At 39.3% G+C, this 17361-nt stretch overlaps 4 long non-coding RNA genes across 4 annotated transcripts; all 4 read right to left on the bottom strand.

Annotated features, from left to right (window-relative positions):
* Nucleotides 1-302: 302 nt before the first annotated feature.
* LOC140075959 (uncharacterized) lies at nucleotides 303-1448 on the bottom strand. The gene is made up of 3 exons (XR_011849485.1): nucleotides 1379-1448; nucleotides 811-880; nucleotides 303-367 (listed from the first exon to the last, which is right to left on the bottom strand). It is a non-coding gene; the product is annotated as an uncharacterized lncRNA (long non-coding RNA).
* A 502-nt stretch (nucleotides 1449-1950) lies between these two features.
* Nucleotides 1951-5193, bottom strand: LOC140074754 (uncharacterized). Its single transcript, XR_011849266.1, has 6 exons — nucleotides 5124-5193; nucleotides 4556-4625; nucleotides 4043-4112; nucleotides 2991-3531; nucleotides 2415-2484; nucleotides 1951-2022 (listed from the first exon to the last, which is right to left on the bottom strand). It is a non-coding gene; the product is annotated as an uncharacterized lncRNA (long non-coding RNA).
* Nucleotides 5194-5695: 502 nt separating this feature from the next.
* LOC140074753 (uncharacterized) lies at nucleotides 5696-8938 on the bottom strand. The gene is made up of 6 exons (XR_011849265.1): nucleotides 8869-8938; nucleotides 8301-8370; nucleotides 7788-7857; nucleotides 6736-7276; nucleotides 6160-6229; nucleotides 5696-5767 (listed from the first exon to the last, which is right to left on the bottom strand). It is a non-coding gene; the product is annotated as an uncharacterized lncRNA (long non-coding RNA).
* A 503-nt stretch (nucleotides 8939-9441) lies between these two features.
* On the bottom strand, nucleotides 9442-10946 carry LOC140074752 (uncharacterized). The gene is made up of 3 exons (XR_011849264.1): nucleotides 10481-10946; nucleotides 9905-9974; nucleotides 9442-9512 (listed from the first exon to the last, which is right to left on the bottom strand). It is a non-coding gene; the product is annotated as an uncharacterized lncRNA (long non-coding RNA).
* Nucleotides 10947-17361: the final 6415 nt, after the last annotated feature.

Raw genomic sequence — 17361 nt, 5'->3', positions numbered from 1 at the left:
CTTCCCTCACCTTGCAGTCAGCCTCCCGCCTCCCATGTCCTCAGACAGCCTCGCATGTCTGTCCCTACTCATGGTAAGTCTCCCATATGACTGCCCCTACCCCGCAATCAGGGGAGCAGATATCCTCCACTTCACTGTACATGGGATCTTATTGTGTTATACTAGTAACATTCATGGACGCTACACATCAGATACAAATGTATCATCATTTAAAAGGAAGATACTATCACAAGACTGCAGGACTAGAACTCATGTTTAGCCTGAGTGTTATCTGTAATTAATATAAATACTAATTACTTGTCCTGAGATGTTTTTTCACTGATGACAGGGAAGGACGTCACATTTCTTTTTCCTAGAAATCTTTCACCTATAAAAAGTCAAATATGTGATAACATGTTCCTGATGCACACTATAGAGCCTAAAATGTATAACAAATTAAAGAAAGAATAAGTTATCTCTGAGAAATCGGACCCATATGTCTGCCCACTCCTTACAGTCAGCCATCGGTATATCCGTTCTCTCCCTACAGTCACAATTCCCATGTCTGTCCCACAGCCAGCCTCCCATGTCTTCCCCTACTCATAATCAGGCTCCCATATGACAGCCCCTACCTCACAATAGGGTGGCAGATGTCCTCCACTTCGATGTACCTGTGATTTAGTTGTGTTACACTGGTAGGGTTTATAGGAGATATATTCCTTTAAAAATTAATGTATCATCATGTAACATGAAGACACTTTCACACGACTGCATGTCTAGACCTCATGTTTAGCCTGAGTGTTATCTGTAACTAATAAAAATATTAATTACCTGTCCTGAGATGTTTTTCTGCTGCTGACAGGGAAGGACGTCCCATTTCTTTTTCCTAGAAACCTGTCACCTATAAAAGATCAAATATGTGATAATGTGTTCCTGATGCACAATAAAGAGGCTAAAATCTGTAATAAATAAATTGAAGAAATGTTTATCTCAGGGAAATCAGACCCATATTTCTGTCCACTCCACACAGCCAGCCTCACTATGTCCGATCTCTCCCCACAGTCAGAATTCCCATGTCTGACCCACAGTCAGCTTCCCATGTCTTCCCTCACCTTGCAGTCAGCCTCCCGCCTCCCATGTCCTCAGAAAGCCTCGCATGTCTGTCCCTACTCATGGTAAGTCTCCCATATGACTGCCCCTACCCCGCAATCAGGGGAGCAGATATCCTCCACTTCACTGCACATGGGATCTTATTGTGTTATACTAGTAACATTCATGGATGATACATATCAGATACTTATGTATCATCATTTAAAAGGAAGATAATATCACAAGAATGCAGGACTAGAACTCATGTTTAGCCTGAGTGTTATCTGTAATTAATATAAATACTAATTACCTGTCCTGAGATGTTTTTTCACTGATAACAGGTAAGGACGTCACATTTCTTTTTTCTAGGAACCTGTCACCTATAAAAAGTCAAATATGTGAAAATATGTTCATGAAGCACAGTAAAGAGACAAAAATGTATACAAAATTAAGTGAAGATTCAGTTATCTCACTGAAATTGGACCCATATGTCTGTCCACTCCACACAGCCAGCGTCACTATGTCCGATCTCTCCCCACAGTCAGAATTCCCATGTCTGTCCCACAGTCAGGTTCCCATGTTTTCCCTCATCTTGCAATCAGCCTCCCCCCTCCCATGTCTATCTCCTCAGACACCCTCACATGTCTGTCCCTATTCATAGTAAGTCTCCCATATGACTGCCCCTACCCCACAGTCAGGGAAGCAGATATCCTCCTCTTCACTGTACATGCGATCTTATTGTGTAATACTAGTAACATTCATGGACGATACACATCAGATACATATGTATCATCATTTAAAAGGAAGATACTATCACAAGACTGCAGGACTAGAACTCATGTTTAGCCTGAGTGTTATCTGTAATTAATATAAATACTAATTACTTGTCCTGAGATGTTTTTTCACTGATGACAGGGAAGGACGTCACATTTCTTTTTCCTAGAAATCTTTCACCTATAAAAAGTCAAATATGTGATAACATGTTCCTGATGCACACTATAGAGCCTAAAATGTATAACAAATTAAAGTAAGAATAAGTTATCTCTGAGAAATCGGACCCATATGTCTGCCCACTCCTTACAGTCAGCCATTGGTATATCCGTTCTCTCCCTACAGTCACAATTCCCATGTCTGTCCCACAGCCTGCCTCCCATGTCTTTCCCTACTCATAATCAGGCTCCCATATGACAGCCCCTACTTCACAGTAGGGTGGCAGATGTCCTCCACTTCGATGTACCTGTGATTAGGTTGTGTTATACTGGTAGGGGGATACTTTGTCTCGACTGCAGGTCTAGACCTCATGTTTAGCCTGAGTGTTATCTGTAATTAATAAAAATATTAATCACCTGTCCTGAGATGTTGTTCCACTGCTGACAGGGAAGGATGTCACATTTTATTTTTCTAGGAGCCTGTCACCTATAAAAAAATTCAAATATGTGATAATGTGTTTCTGATGCACAACAAGGAGGCTAAAATGTATAATAAATAAAAGGAAGAAATGGTTATCTCTGGGAAATCGGACCCATTTGTTTGCCCACTCCTCACAGTCAGCCTTGTTATGTCCGCTCTCTCCCCACAGTCACAATTCCCATGTCTTTCCCACAGTCAGCCTCCCATGTCTTCCCTAACCTGTCAGTCAGCCATCTGCCTCCTATGTTGATCCCACAGTCAGCCTCGCATGTCTTCCCCTACTCATAACCAGCCTCCCATATGACAGCCCCTACCTCACAATAGAGTAGCAGATTACGTCCACTTCGATGTACCTGTGATGTAGTTTTGTTATACTAGTAGTGTTTATTGAAGATATACTTCAAAAAATGTATGTCTCATCTTGTAACATGAAGATACTGTCACACGACTGCAGGTCTAGAGACCTCATGTTTAGCCTGAGTGTTATCTATAATTAAAAAAATATTAATTACCTGTCCTGAGATGTTTTTCCACTGCTGACAGGGAAGGACGTCACATTTCTTTTTTCTAGGAATCTGTCACCTAAAAAAAACCAAATATGTCATAATTTGTTCCTTATTCACAATATAGAGACTAAAATGTATAATAAATTAAATGTAGAAATAGTTATCATCTTTTTGCTGTTTTTACGCTGCTGACGAGGAAGGACGTCACATTTCTTTTTTCTATATATCTGTCACCTATAAAAAATCAAATATGTGATAATTTGTTCCTGATTCACAATATAGAGAATAAAATGTATAATAAATTAAATGTAGAAATAGTTATCATCTTTTTGCTGTTTTTACGCTGCTGACAGGGAAGGACGTCACATTTCTTTTTTCTATATATCTGTCACCTATAAAAAATCAAATATTTGATAATTTGTTCCTGATTCACAATATAGAGGCTAAAATGTATAATAAATAAATTGTAGAAATAGTTATCTTTTTGCTGTTTTTTCGTTGCTGACAGGGAAGGACGTCACATTTTGTTTTCCTCGGATTCTGTCACCTATAATAAGTTAAATATGTTATAATATGTTCCTGGTGTGCACCATAGAGGCTAAAATGTATAACAAATTAAAGAAAGAATCAGTTATCTCAGGGAAAATGGACTCATACGCCTGCACATTTGACGCAGTCGGCCTCGCTATGTCCGTTCTCTCTCCACAGTCTTAATTCCCATGACTATCCCACAGTCAGCCTCCCATACCTTCCTTTACCTTGTAGTCAGCAACCCTCTTTCCATGTCTGTCTCCACAGTCAGCCACCCATGTCTAACCCTTCTCATGGTCAGCCTCCCATATGAATGCCCATACCCCACAATAGGAGAGCAGGTATCCTCCACCTCTCTGAACATGTGATATTATTGTGTCATACTAGTAACGTTCAGAGAAGAAACACACCAGATACATAAATATATATATCATCATGTAACAGGAATATATACTATCACAAGACTGCAGGACTAAAACTCATGTTTAGCCCGAGTGTTATCTGTAATTAATATAAACACTAATTACCTGTCCTGAGATGTTTTTTCACTGATGACAGGAAAGGACGTCACATTGCTTTTTCCTAGAAATCTTTCACCTATAAAAAGTCAAATATGTGATAACATGTTCCTGATGCACACTAAAGAGCCTAAAATGCATAACAAATTAAAGGAAGAATAAGTTATCTCTGAGAAATTGGACCCATATGCCTGCCCATTCCTTACAGTCAGCCATCGGTATATCTGTTCTCTCCTTATAGTCACAATTCCCATGTCTGTCCCACAGCCAGCCTCCCATGTCTTCCCCCACTCATAATCAGGCTCCCATATGACAGCCCCTACCTCACAGTAGGGTGGTAGATGTCCTCCACTTCGATGTACCTGTGATTTAGTTGTGTTACACTGGTAGGGTTTATAGGAGATATATTCCTTTAAAAATTAATGTATCATCATGTAACATGAAGACACTTTCACACGACTGCATGTCTAGACCTCATGTTTAGCCTGAGTGTTATCTGTAACTAATAAAAATATTAATTACCTGTCCTGAGATGTTTTTCTGCTGCTGACAGGGAAGGACGTCCCATTTCTTTTTCCTAGAAACCTGTCACCTATAAAAGATCAAATATGTGATAATGTGTTCCTGATGCACAATAAAGAGGCTAAAATCTGTAATAAATAAATTGAAGAAATGTTTATCTCAGGGAAATCAGACCCATATTTCTGTCCACTCCACACAGCCAGCCTCACTATGTCCGATCTCTCCCCACAGTCAGAATTCCCATGTCTGACCCACAGTCAGCTTCCCATGTCTTCCCTCACCTTGCAGTCAGCCTCCCGCCTCCCATGTCCTCAGAAAGCCTCGCATGTCTGTCCCTACTCATGGTAAGTCTCCCATATGACTGCCCCTACCCCGCAATCAGGGGAGCAGATATCCTCCACTTCACTGCACATGGGATCTTATTGTGTTATACTAGTAACATTCATGGATGATACATATCAGGTACTTATGTATCATCATTTAAAAGGAAGATAATATCACAAGAATGCAGGACTAGAACTCATGTTTAGCCTGAGTGTTATCTGTAATTAATATAAATACTAATTACCTGTCCTGAGATGTTTTTTCACTGATAACAGGTAAGGACGTCACATTTCTTTTTTCTAGGAACCTGTCACCTATAAAAAGTCAAATATGTGAAAATATGTTCATGAAGCACAGTAAAGAGACAAAAATGTATACAAAATTAAGTGAAGATTCAGTTATCTCACTGAAATTGGACCCATATGTCTGTCCACTCCACACAGCCAGCGTCACTATGTCCGATCTCTCCCCACAGTCAGAATTCCCATGTCTGTCCCACAGTCAGGTTCCCATGTTTTCCCTCATCTTGCAATCAGCCTCCCCCCTCCCATGTCTATCTCCTCAGACACCCTCACATGTCTGTCCCTATTCATAGTAAGTCTCCCATATGACTGCCCCTACCCCACAGTCAGGGAAGCAGATATCCTCCTCTTCACTGTACATGCGATCTTATTGTGTAATACTAGTAACATTCATGGACGATACACATCAGATACATATGTATCATCATTTAAAAGGAAGATACTATCACAAGACTGCAGGACTAGAACTCATGTTTAGCCTGAGTGTTATCTGTAATTAATATAAATACTAATTACTTGTCCTGAGATGTTTTTTCACTGATGACAGGGAAGGACGTCACATTTCTTTTTCCTAGAAATCTTTCACCTATAAAAAGTCAAATATGTGATAACATGTTCCTGATGCACACTATAGAGCCTAAAATGTATAACAAATTAAAGTAAGAATAAGTTATCTCTGAGAAATCGGACCCATATGTCTGCCCACTCCTTACAGTCAGCCATTGGTATATCCGTTCTCTCCCTACAGTCACAATTCCCATGTCTGTCCCACAGCCTGCCTCCCATGTCTTTCCCTACTCATAATCAGGCTCCCATATGACAGCCCCTACTTCACAGTAGGGTGGCAGATGTCCTCCACTTCGATGTACCTGTGATTAGGTTGTGTTATACTGGTAGGGGGATACTTTGTCTCGACTGCAGGTCTAGACCTCATGTTTAGCCTGAGTGTTATCTGTAATTAATAAAAATATTAATCACCTGTCCTGAGATGTTGTTCCACTGCTGACAGGGAAGGATGTCACATTTTATTTTTCTAGGAGCCTGTCACCTATAAAAAAATTCAAATATGTGATAATGTGTTTCTGATGCACAACAAGGAGGCTAAAATGTATAATAAATAAAAGGAAGAAATGGTTATCTCTGGGAAATCGGACCCATTTGTTTGCCCACTCCTCACAGTCAGCCTTGTTATGTCCGCTCTCTCCCCACAGTCACAATTCCCATGTCTTTCCCACAGTCAGCCTCCCATGTCTTCCCTAACCTGTCAGTCAGCCATCTGCCTCCTATGTTGATCCCACAGTCAGCCTCGCATGTCTTCCCCTACTCACAACCAGCCTCCCATATGACAGCCCCTACCTCACAATAGAGTAGCAGATTACGTCCACTTCGATGTACCTGTGATGTAGTTTTGTTATACTAGTAGTGTTTATTGAAGATATACTTCAAAAAATGTATGTCTCATCTTGTAACATGAAGATACTGTCACACGACTGCAGGTCTAGAGACCTCATGTTTAGCCTGAGTGTTATCTATAATTAAAAAAATATTAATTACCTGTCCTGAGATGTTTTTCCACTGCTGACAGGGAAGGACGTCACATTTCTTTTTTCTAGGAATCTGTCACCTAAAAAAAACCAAATATGTCATAATTTGTTCCTTATTCACAATATAGAGACTAAAATGTATAATAAATTAAATGTAGAAATAGTTATCATCTTTTTGCTGTTTTTACGCTGCTGACGAGGAAGGACGTCACATTTCTTTTTTCTATATATCTGTCACCTATAAAAAATCAAATATGTGATAATTTGTTCCTGATTCACAATATAGAGAATAAAATGTATAATAAATTAAATGTAGAAATAGTTATCATCTTTTTGCTGTTTTTACGCTGCTGACAGGGAAGGACGTCACATTTCTTTTTTCTATATATCTGTCACCTATAAAAAATCAAATATTTGATAATTTGTTCCTGATTCACAATATAGAGGCTAAAATGTATAATAAATAAATTGTAGAAATAGTTATCTTTTTGCTGTTTTTTCGTTGCTGACAGGGAAGGACGTCACATTTTGTTTTCCTCGGATTCTGTCACCTATAATAAGTTAAATATGTTATAATATGTTCCTGGTGTGCACCATAGAGGCTAAAATGTATAACAAATTAAAGAAAGAATCAGTTATCTCAGGGAAAATGGACTCATACGCCTGCACATTTGACGCAGTCGGCCTCGCTATGTCCGTTCTCTCTCCACAGTCTTAATTCCCATGACTATCCCACAGTCAGCCTCCCATACCTTCCTTTACCTTGTAGTCAGCAACCCTCTTTCCATGTCTGTCTCCACAGTCAGCCACCCATGTCTAACCCTTCTCATGGTCAGCCTCCCATATGAATGCCCATACCCCACAATAGGAGAGCAGGTATCCTCCACCTCTCTGAACATGTGATATTATTGTGTCATACTAGTAACGTTCAGAGAAGAAACACACCAGATACATAAATATATATATCATCATGTAACAGGAATATATACTATCACAAGACTGCAGGACTAAAACTCATGTTTAGCCCGAGTGTTATCTGTAATTAATATAAACACTAATTACCTGTCCTGAGATGTTTTTTCACTGATGACAGGAAAGGACGTCACATTGCTTTTTCCTAGAAATCTTTCACCTATAAAAAGTCAAATATGTGATAACATGTTCCTGATGCACACTAAAGAGCCTAAAATGCATAACAAATTAAAGGAAGAATAAGTTATCTCTGAGAAATTGGACCCATATGCCTGCCCATTCCTTACAGTCAGCCATCGGTATATCTGTTCTCTCCTTATAGTCACAATTCCCATGTCTGTCCCACAGCCAGCCTCCCATGTCTTCCCCCACTCATAATCAGGCTCCCATATGACAGCCCCTACCTCACAGTAGGGTGGTAGATGTCCTCCACTTCGATGTACCTGTGATTTAGTTGTGTTACACTGGTAGGGTTTATAGGAGATATATTCCTTTAAAAATTAATGTATCATCATGTAACATGAAGACACTTTCACACGACTGCATGTCTAGACCTCATGTTTAGCCTGAGTGTTATCTGTAACTAATAAAAATATTAATTACCTGTCCTGAGATGTTTTTCTGCTGCTGACAGGGAAGGACGTCCCATTTCTTTTTCCTAGAAACCTGTCACCTATAAAAGATCAAATATGTGATAATGTGTTCCTGATGCACAATAAAGAGGCTAAAATCTGTAATAAATAAATTGAAGAAATGTTTATCTCAGGGAAATCAGACCCGTATTTCTGTCCACTCCACACAGCCAGCCTCACTATGTCCGATCTCTCCCCACAGTCAGAATTCCCATGTCTGACCCACAGTCAGCTTCCCATGTCTTCCCTCACCTTGCAGTCAGCCTCCTGCCTCCCATGTCCTCAGACAGCCTCGCATGTCTGTCCCTACTCATGGTAAGTCTCCCATATGACTGCCCCTACCCCGCAATCAGGGGAGCAGATATCCTCCACTTCACTGCACATGGGATCTTATTGTGTTATACTAGTAACATTCATGGATGATACACATCAGGTACTTATGTATCATCATTTAAAAGGAAGATAATATCACAAGAATGCAGGACTAGAACTCATGTTTAGCCTGAGTGTTATCTGTAATTAATATAAATACTAATTACCTGTCCTGAGATGTTTTTTCACTGATAACAGGTAAGGACGTCACATTTCTTTTTTCTAGGAACCTGTCACCTATAAAAAGTCAAATATGTGAAAATATGTTCATGAAGCACAGTAAAGAGACAAAAATGTATACAAAATTAAGTGAAGATTCAGTTATCTCACTGAAATTGGACCCATATGTCTGTCCACTCCACACAGCCAGCGTCACTATGTCCGATCTCTCCCCACAGTCAGAATTCCCATGTCTGTCCCACAGTCAGGTTCCCATGTTTTCCCTCATCTTGCAATCAGCCTCCCCCCTCCCATGTCTATCTCCTCAGACACCCTCACATGTCTGTCCCTATTCATAGTAAGTCTCCCATATGACTGCCCCTACCCCACAGTCAGGGAAGCAGATATCCTCCTCTTCACTGTACATGCGATCTTATTGTGTAATACTAGTAACATTCATGGACGATACACATCAGATACATATGTATCATCATTTAAAAGGAAGATACTATCACAAGACTGCAGGACTAGAACTCATGTTTAGCCTGAGTGTTATCTGTAATTAATATAAATACTAATTACCTGTCGTGAGATGTTTTTTCACTGATGACAGGGAAGGACGTCACATTTCTTTTTCCTAGAAATCTTTCACCTATATAAAGTCAAATATGTGATAATATGTTACTGATGCACACTATAGAGCCTAAAATGTATAACAAATTAAAGAAAGAATAAGTTATCTCTGAGAAATCGGACCCATATGTCTGCCCACTCCTTACAGTCAGCCATCGGTATATCCGTTCTCTCCCTACAGTCACAATTCCCATGTCTGTCCCACAGCCAGCCTCCCATGTCTTTCCCTACTCATAATCAGGCTCCCATATGACAGCCCCTACTTCACAGTAGGGTGGCAGATGTCCTCCACTTCGATGTACCTGTGATTAAGTTGTGTTATACTGGTAGGGGGATACTTTGTCTCGACTGCAGGTCTAGACCTCATGTTTAGCCTGAGTGTTATCTGTAATTAATAAAAATATTAATCACCTGTCCTGAGATGTTGTTCCACTGCTGACAGGGAAGGATGTCACATTTTATTTTTCTAGGAGCCTGTCACCTATAAAAAAATTCAAATATGTGATAATGTGTTTCTGATGCACAACAAGGAGGCTAAAATGTATAATAAATAAAAGGAAGAAATGGTTATCTCTGGGAAATCGGACCCATTTGTTTGCCCACTCCTCACAGTCAGCCTTGTTATGTCCGCTCTCTTCCCACAGTCACAATTCCCATGTCTTTCCCACAGTCAGCCTCCCATGTCTTCCCTAACCTGTCAGTCAGCCATCTGCCTCCTATGTTGATCCCACAGTCAGCCTCGCATGTCTTCCCCTACTCACAACCAGCCTCCCATATGACAGCCCCTACCTCACAATAGAGTAGCAGATTACGTCCACTTCGATGTACCTGTGATGTAGTTTTGTTATACTAGTAGTGTTTATTGAAGATATACTTCAAAAAATTTATGTCTCATCTTGTAACATGAAGATACTGTCACACGACTGCAGGTCTAGAGACCTCATGTTTAGCCTGAGTGTTATCTATAATTAAAAAAATATTAATTACCTGTCCTGAGATGTTTTTCCACTGCTGACAGGGAAGGACGTCACATTTCTTTTTTCTAGGAATCTGTCACCTAAAAAAAACCAAATATGTCATAATTTGTTCCTTATTCACAATATAGAGACTAAAATGTATAATAAATTAAATGTAGAAATAGTTATCATCTTTTTGCTGTTTTTACGCTGCTGACGAGGAAGGACGTCACATTTCTTTTTTCTATATATCTGTCACCTATAAAAAATCAAATATGTGATAATTTGTTCCTGATTCACAATATAGAGAATAAAATGTATAATAAATTAAATGTAGAAATAGTTATCATCTTTTTGCTGTTTTTACGCTGCTGACAGGGAAGGACGTCACATTTCTTTTTTCTATATATCTGTCACCTATAAAAAATCAAATATTTGATAATTTGTTCCTGATTCACAATATAGAGGCTAAAATGTATAATAAATAAATTGTAGAAATAGTTATCTTTTTGCTGTTTTTTCGTTGCTGACAGGGAAGGACCCATTTGTTTGCCCACTCCTCACAGTCAGCCTTGTTATGTCCGCTCTCTTCCCACAGTCACAATTCCCATGTCTTTCCCACAGTCAGCCTCCCATGTCTTCCCTAACCTGTCAGTCAGCCATCTGCCTCCTATGTTGATCCCACAGTCAGCCTCGCATGTCTTCCCCTACTCACAACCAGCCTCCCATATGACAGCCCCTACCTCACAATAGAGTAGCAGATTACGTCCACTTCGATGTACCTGTGATGTAGTTTTGTTATACTAGTAGTGTTTATTGAAGATATACTTCAAAAAATTTATGTCTCATCTTGTAACATGAAGATACTGTCACACGACTGCAGGTCTAGAGACCTCATGTTTAGCCTGAGTGTTATCTATAATTAAAAAAATATTAATTACCTGTCCTGAGATGTTTTTCCACTGCTGACAGGGAAGGACGTCACATTTCTTTTTTCTAGGAATCTGTCACCTAAAAAAAACCAAATATGTCATAATTTGTTCCTTATTCACAATATAGAGACTAAAATGTATAATAAATTAAATGTAGAAATAGTTATCATCTTTTTGCTGTTTTTACGCTGCTGACGAGGAAGGACGTCACATTTCTTTTTTCTATATATCTGTCACCTATAAAAAAATCAAATATGTGATAATTTGTTCCTGATTCACAATATAGAGAATAAAATGTATAATAAATTAAATGTAGAAATAGTTATCATTTTTTTGCTGTTTTTACGCTGCTGACAGGGAAGGACGTCACATTTCTTTTTTCTATATATCTGTCACCTATAAAAAATCAAATATTTGATAATTTGTTCCTGATTCACAATATAGAGGCTAAAATGTATAATAAATAAATTGTAGAAATAGTTATCTTTTTGCTGTTTTTTCGTTGCTGACAGGGAAGGACGTCACATTTCGTTTTCCTCGGATTCTGTCACCTATAATAAGTTAAATATGTTATAATATGTTCCTGGTGTGCACCATAGAGGCTAAAATGTATAACAAATTAAAGAAAGAATCAGTTATCTCAGGGAAAATGGACTCATACGCCTGCACATTCGACGCAGTCGGCCTCGCTATGTCCGTTCTCTCTCCACAGTCTTAATTCCCATGACTATCCCACAGTCAGCCTCCCATACCTTCCTTTACCTTGTAGTCAGCAACCCTCTTTCCATGTCTGTCTCCACAGTCAGCCACCCATGTCTAACCCTTCTCATGGTCAGCCTCCCATATGAATGCCCATACCCCACAATAGGAAAGCAGGTATCCTCCACCTCTCTGAACATGTGATATTATTGTGTCATACTAGTAACGTTCAGAGAAGAAACACACCAGATACATAAATATATATATCATCATGTAACAGGAATATATACTATCACAAGACTGCAGGACTAAAACTCATGTTTAGCCCGAGTGTTATCTGTAATTAATATAAACACTAATTACCTGTCCTGAGATGTTTTTTCACTGATGACATGAAAGGACGTCACATTGCTTTTTCCTAGAAATCTTTCACCTATAAAAAGTCAAATATGTGATAACATGTTCCTGATGCACACTAAAGAGCCTAAAATGCATAACAAATTAAAGGAAGAATAAGTTATCTCTGAGAAATTGGACCCATATGCCTGCCCATTCCTTACAGTCAGCCATCGGTATATCTGTTCTCTCCTTATAGTCACAATTCCCATGTCTGTCCCACAGCCAGCCTCCCATGTCTTCCCCCACTCATAATCAGGCTCCCATATGACAGCCCCTACCTCACAGTAGGGTGGTAGATGTCCTCCACTTCGATGTACCTGTGATTTAGTTGTGTTACACTGGTAGGGTTTATAGGAGATATATTCCTTTAAAAATTAATGTATCATCATGTAACATGAAGACACTTTCACACGACTGCATGTCTAGACCTCATGTTTAGCCTGAGTGTTATCTGTAACTAATAAAAATATTAATTACCTGTCCTGAGATGTTTTTCTGCTGCTGACAGGGAAGGACGTCCCATTTCTTTTTCCTAGAAACCTGTCACCTATAAAAGATCAAATATGTGATAATGTGTTCCTGATGCACAATAAAGAGGCTAAAATCTGTAATAAATAAATTGAAGAAATGTTTATCTCAGGGAAATCAGACCCATATTTCTGTCCACTCCACACAGCCAGCCTCACTATGTCCGATCTCTCCCCACAGTCAGAATTCCCATGTCTGACCCACAGTCAGCTTCCCATGTCTTCCCTCACCTTGCAGTCAGCCTCCCGCCTCCCATGTCCTCAGACAGCCTCGCATGTCTGTCCCTACTCATGGTAAGTCTCCCATATGACTGCCCCTACCCCGCAATCAGGGGAGCAGATATCCTCCACTTCACTGCACATGGGATCTTATTGTGTTATACTAGTAACATTCATGGATGATACACATCAGATACTTATGTATCATCATTTAAAAGGAAGATAATATCACAAGAATGCAGGACTAGAACTCATGTTTAGCCTGAGTGTTATCTGTAATTAATATAAATACTAATTACCTGTCCTGAGATGTTTTTTCACTGATAACAGGTAAGGACGTCACATTTTTTTTTTCCTAGGAACCTGTCACCTATAAAAAGTCAAATATGTGAAAATATGTTCATGAAGCACAGTAAAGAGACAAAAATGTATACAAAATTAAGTGAAGATTCAGTTATCTCACTGAAATTGGACCCATATGTCTGTCCACTCCACACAGCCAGCGTCACTATGTCCGATCTCTCCCCACAGTCAGAATTCCCATGTCTGTCCCACAGTCAGGTTCCCATGTTTTCCTTCACCTTGCAATCAGCCTCCCCCTCCCATGTCTATCTCCTCCGACACCTCACATGTCTGTCCCTATTCATAGTAAGTCTCCCATATGACTGCCCCTACCCCACAGTCAGGGAAGCAGATATCCTCCTCTTCACTGTACATGGGATCTTATTGTGTAATACTAGTAACATTCATGGACGATACACATCAGATACATATGTATCATCATTTAAAAGGAAGATACTATCACAAGACTGCAGGACTAGAACTCATGTTTAGCCTGAGTGTTATCTGTAATTAATATAAATACTAATTACCTGTCCTGAGATGTTTTTTCACTGATGACAGGGAAGGACGTCACATTTCTTTTTCCTAGAAATCTTTCACCTATAAAAAGTCAAATATGTGATAACATGTTCCTGATGCACACTATAGAGCCTAAAATGTATAACAAATTAAAGGAAGAATAAGTTATCTCTGAGAAATCGGACCCATATGTCTGCCCACTCCTTACAGTCAGCCATTGGTATATCCGTTCTCTCCTTATAGTCACAATTCCCATGTCTGTCCCACAGCCAGCTTCCCATGTCTTCCCCTACTCATAATCAGGCTCCCATATGACATCCCCTACTTCACAGTATGGTGGCAGATGTCCTCCACTTCGATGTACCTGTGATTTAGTTGTGTTATACTGTTAGGGTTTATAGGAGATATATTCCTTTAAAAATTAATGTATCATCATGTAACATGAAGATACTTTCACATGACTGCAGGTCTAGACCTCATGTTTAGCCTGAGTGTTATCTGTAACTAATAAAAATATTAATTACCTGTCCTGAGATGTTTTTCCACTGCTGACAGGGAAGGATGTCCCATTTCTTTTTCCTAGAAGCCTGTCACCTATAAAAGATCAAATATGTGATAATGTGTTCCTGATGCACAATAAAGAGGCTAAAATCTGTAATAAATAAATTGAAGAAATGGTTATCTCAGGGAAATCAGACTCTTATGTCTGTCCACTCCACACAGCCAGCCTCACTATGTCCGATCTCTCCCCACAGTCAGAATTCCCATGTCTGACCCACAGTCATCTTCCTATGTCTTCCCTCACCTTGCAGTCAGCCTCCCGCCTCCCATGTCCTCAGACAGCCTCGCATGTTTGTCCCTACTCATGGTAAGTCTCCCATATGACTGCCCCTACCCTGCAATCAGGGAAGCAGATATCCTACAATTCACTGTACCTTTGGATCTTATTGTGTTATACTAGTAACATTCATGGACGATACACATCATATACATATGTATCATTATTTAAAAGGAAGATACTATCACAAGACTGCAGGACTAGAACTCATGTTTAGCCTGAGTGTTATCTGTAATTAATATAAATACTAATTACCTGTCCTGAGATGTTTTTTCACTGATGACAGGGAAGGACGTCACATTTCTTTTTCCTAGAAATCTTTCACCTATAAAAAGTCAAATATGTGATAACATGTTCCTGATGCACAATATAGAGCCTAAAATGTATAACAAATTAAAGGAAGAATAAGTTATCTCTGAGAAATCGGACCCATATGTCAGCCCACTCCTTACAGTCAGCCATCGGTATATCCGTTCTCTCCTTATAGTCACAATTCCCATGTCTGTCCCACAGCCAGCCTCCCATGTCTTCCCCTACTCATAATCAGGCTCCCATATGACAGCCCCTACCTCACAGTAGGGTGGCAGATGTCCTCCACTTCGATGTACCTGTGATTTAGTTGTGTTATACTGGTAGGGGGATGCGTTCTCACGACTGCAGGTCTAGACCTCATGTTTAGCCTGAGTGTTAACTGTAATTAATAAAAATATTAATCACCTGTCCTGAGATGTTGTTCCACTACTGACAGGGAAGGATATCACATTTCATTTTTCTAGGAGCCTGTCACCTATAAAAAATTCAAATATGTCTTAATGTGTTCCTGATGCACAACAAGGAGGCTAAAATGTATAATAAATAAAAGGAAGAAATGGTTATCTTGGAGAAATCGGACCCATTTTTCTTCCCACTCCTCACAGTCAGCCTTGTTATGTCCGCTCTCTCCCCACAGTCACAATGCCCATGCCTGTCCCACAGTCAGCCTCCCATGTCTTCCCTAACCTGTCATTCAGCCACCTGCCTCCCATGTTGATCCCACAGTCAGCCTCGCATGTCTTCCCCTACTCATAACCAGCCTCCCATATGACAGCCCCTACCTCACAATAGAGTAGCAGATTACGTCCACTTCGATGTACCTGTGATTTAGTTTTGTTATACAAGTAGTGTTTATAGAAGATATACTTCAAAAAACTTTATGTCTCATCTTGTAACATGAAGATACTGTCACACGACTGCAGGTCTAGAGACCTCATGTTTAGCCTGAGTGTTATCTATAATTAATAAAAATATGAATTACCTGTACTGAGATGTTTTTCCACTGCTGACAGGGAAGGACGTCACATTTCTTTTTTCTAGGAATCTGTCACCTTAAAAAAATCAAATATGTGATAATTTGTTCCTGATTCACAATATAGAGACTAAAATGTATAATAAATTAAATGTAGAAATAGTTATCATCTTTTTGCTGTTTTTACGCTGCTGACGAGGAAGGACGTCACATTTCTTTTTTCTATATATCTGTCACCTATAAAAAATCAAATATGTGATAATTTGTTCCTGATTCACAATATAGAGAATAAAATGTATATTAAATTAAATGTAGAAATAGTTATCATCTTTTTGCTGTTTTTATGCTGCTGACAGGGAAGGACGTCACATTTCTTTTTTCTATGAATCTGTCACCTATATAAAAATCAAATATGTGATTATTTGTTCCTGATTCACAATATAGAGGCTAATTTGTATAATAAATAAATTGTAGAAATAGTTATCATCTTTTTGCTGTTTTTCGTTGCTGACAGGGAAGGACGTCACATTTCGTTTTCCTCGGATTCTGTCACCTATAATAAGTCAAATATGTTATAATATGTTCCTGGTGTGCACCATAGAGGGTAAAATGTATAACAAATTAAAGAAAGAATCAGTTATCTCAGGGAAAATGGACTCATACGCCTGCACATTCGACGCAGTCGGCCTCGCTATGTCCGTTCTCTCTCCACAGTCTTAATTCCCATGACTATCCCACAGTCAGCCTCCCATACCTTCCTTTACCTTGTAGTCAGCAACCCTCTTTCCATGTCTGTCTCCACAGTCAGCCACCCATGTCTAACCCTTCTCATGGTCAGCCTCCCATATGAATGCCCATAACCCACAGTAGGAGAGCAGGTATCCTCCACCTCTCTGAACATATGATATTATTGTGTCATACTAGTAACGTTCAGAGAAGAAACACACCAGATACATAAATATATATATCATCATGTAACAGGAATATATACTATCACAAGACTGCAGGACTAAAACTCATGTTTAGCCCGAGTGTTATCTGTAATTAATATAAACACTAATTACCTGTCCTGAGATGTTTTTTCACTGATGACAGGAAAGGACGTCACATTGCTTTTTCCTAGAAATCTTTCACCTATAAAAAGTCAAATAT

The sequence above is a fragment of the Engystomops pustulosus genome, chromosome 8, assembly GCF_040894005.1.
Source record: "Engystomops pustulosus chromosome 8, aEngPut4.maternal, whole genome shotgun sequence".
Classification (NCBI taxonomy): domain Eukaryota; kingdom Metazoa; phylum Chordata; class Amphibia; order Anura; family Leptodactylidae; genus Engystomops; species Engystomops pustulosus.
This window is presented reverse-complemented; position numbering and strand designations above follow the sequence as displayed.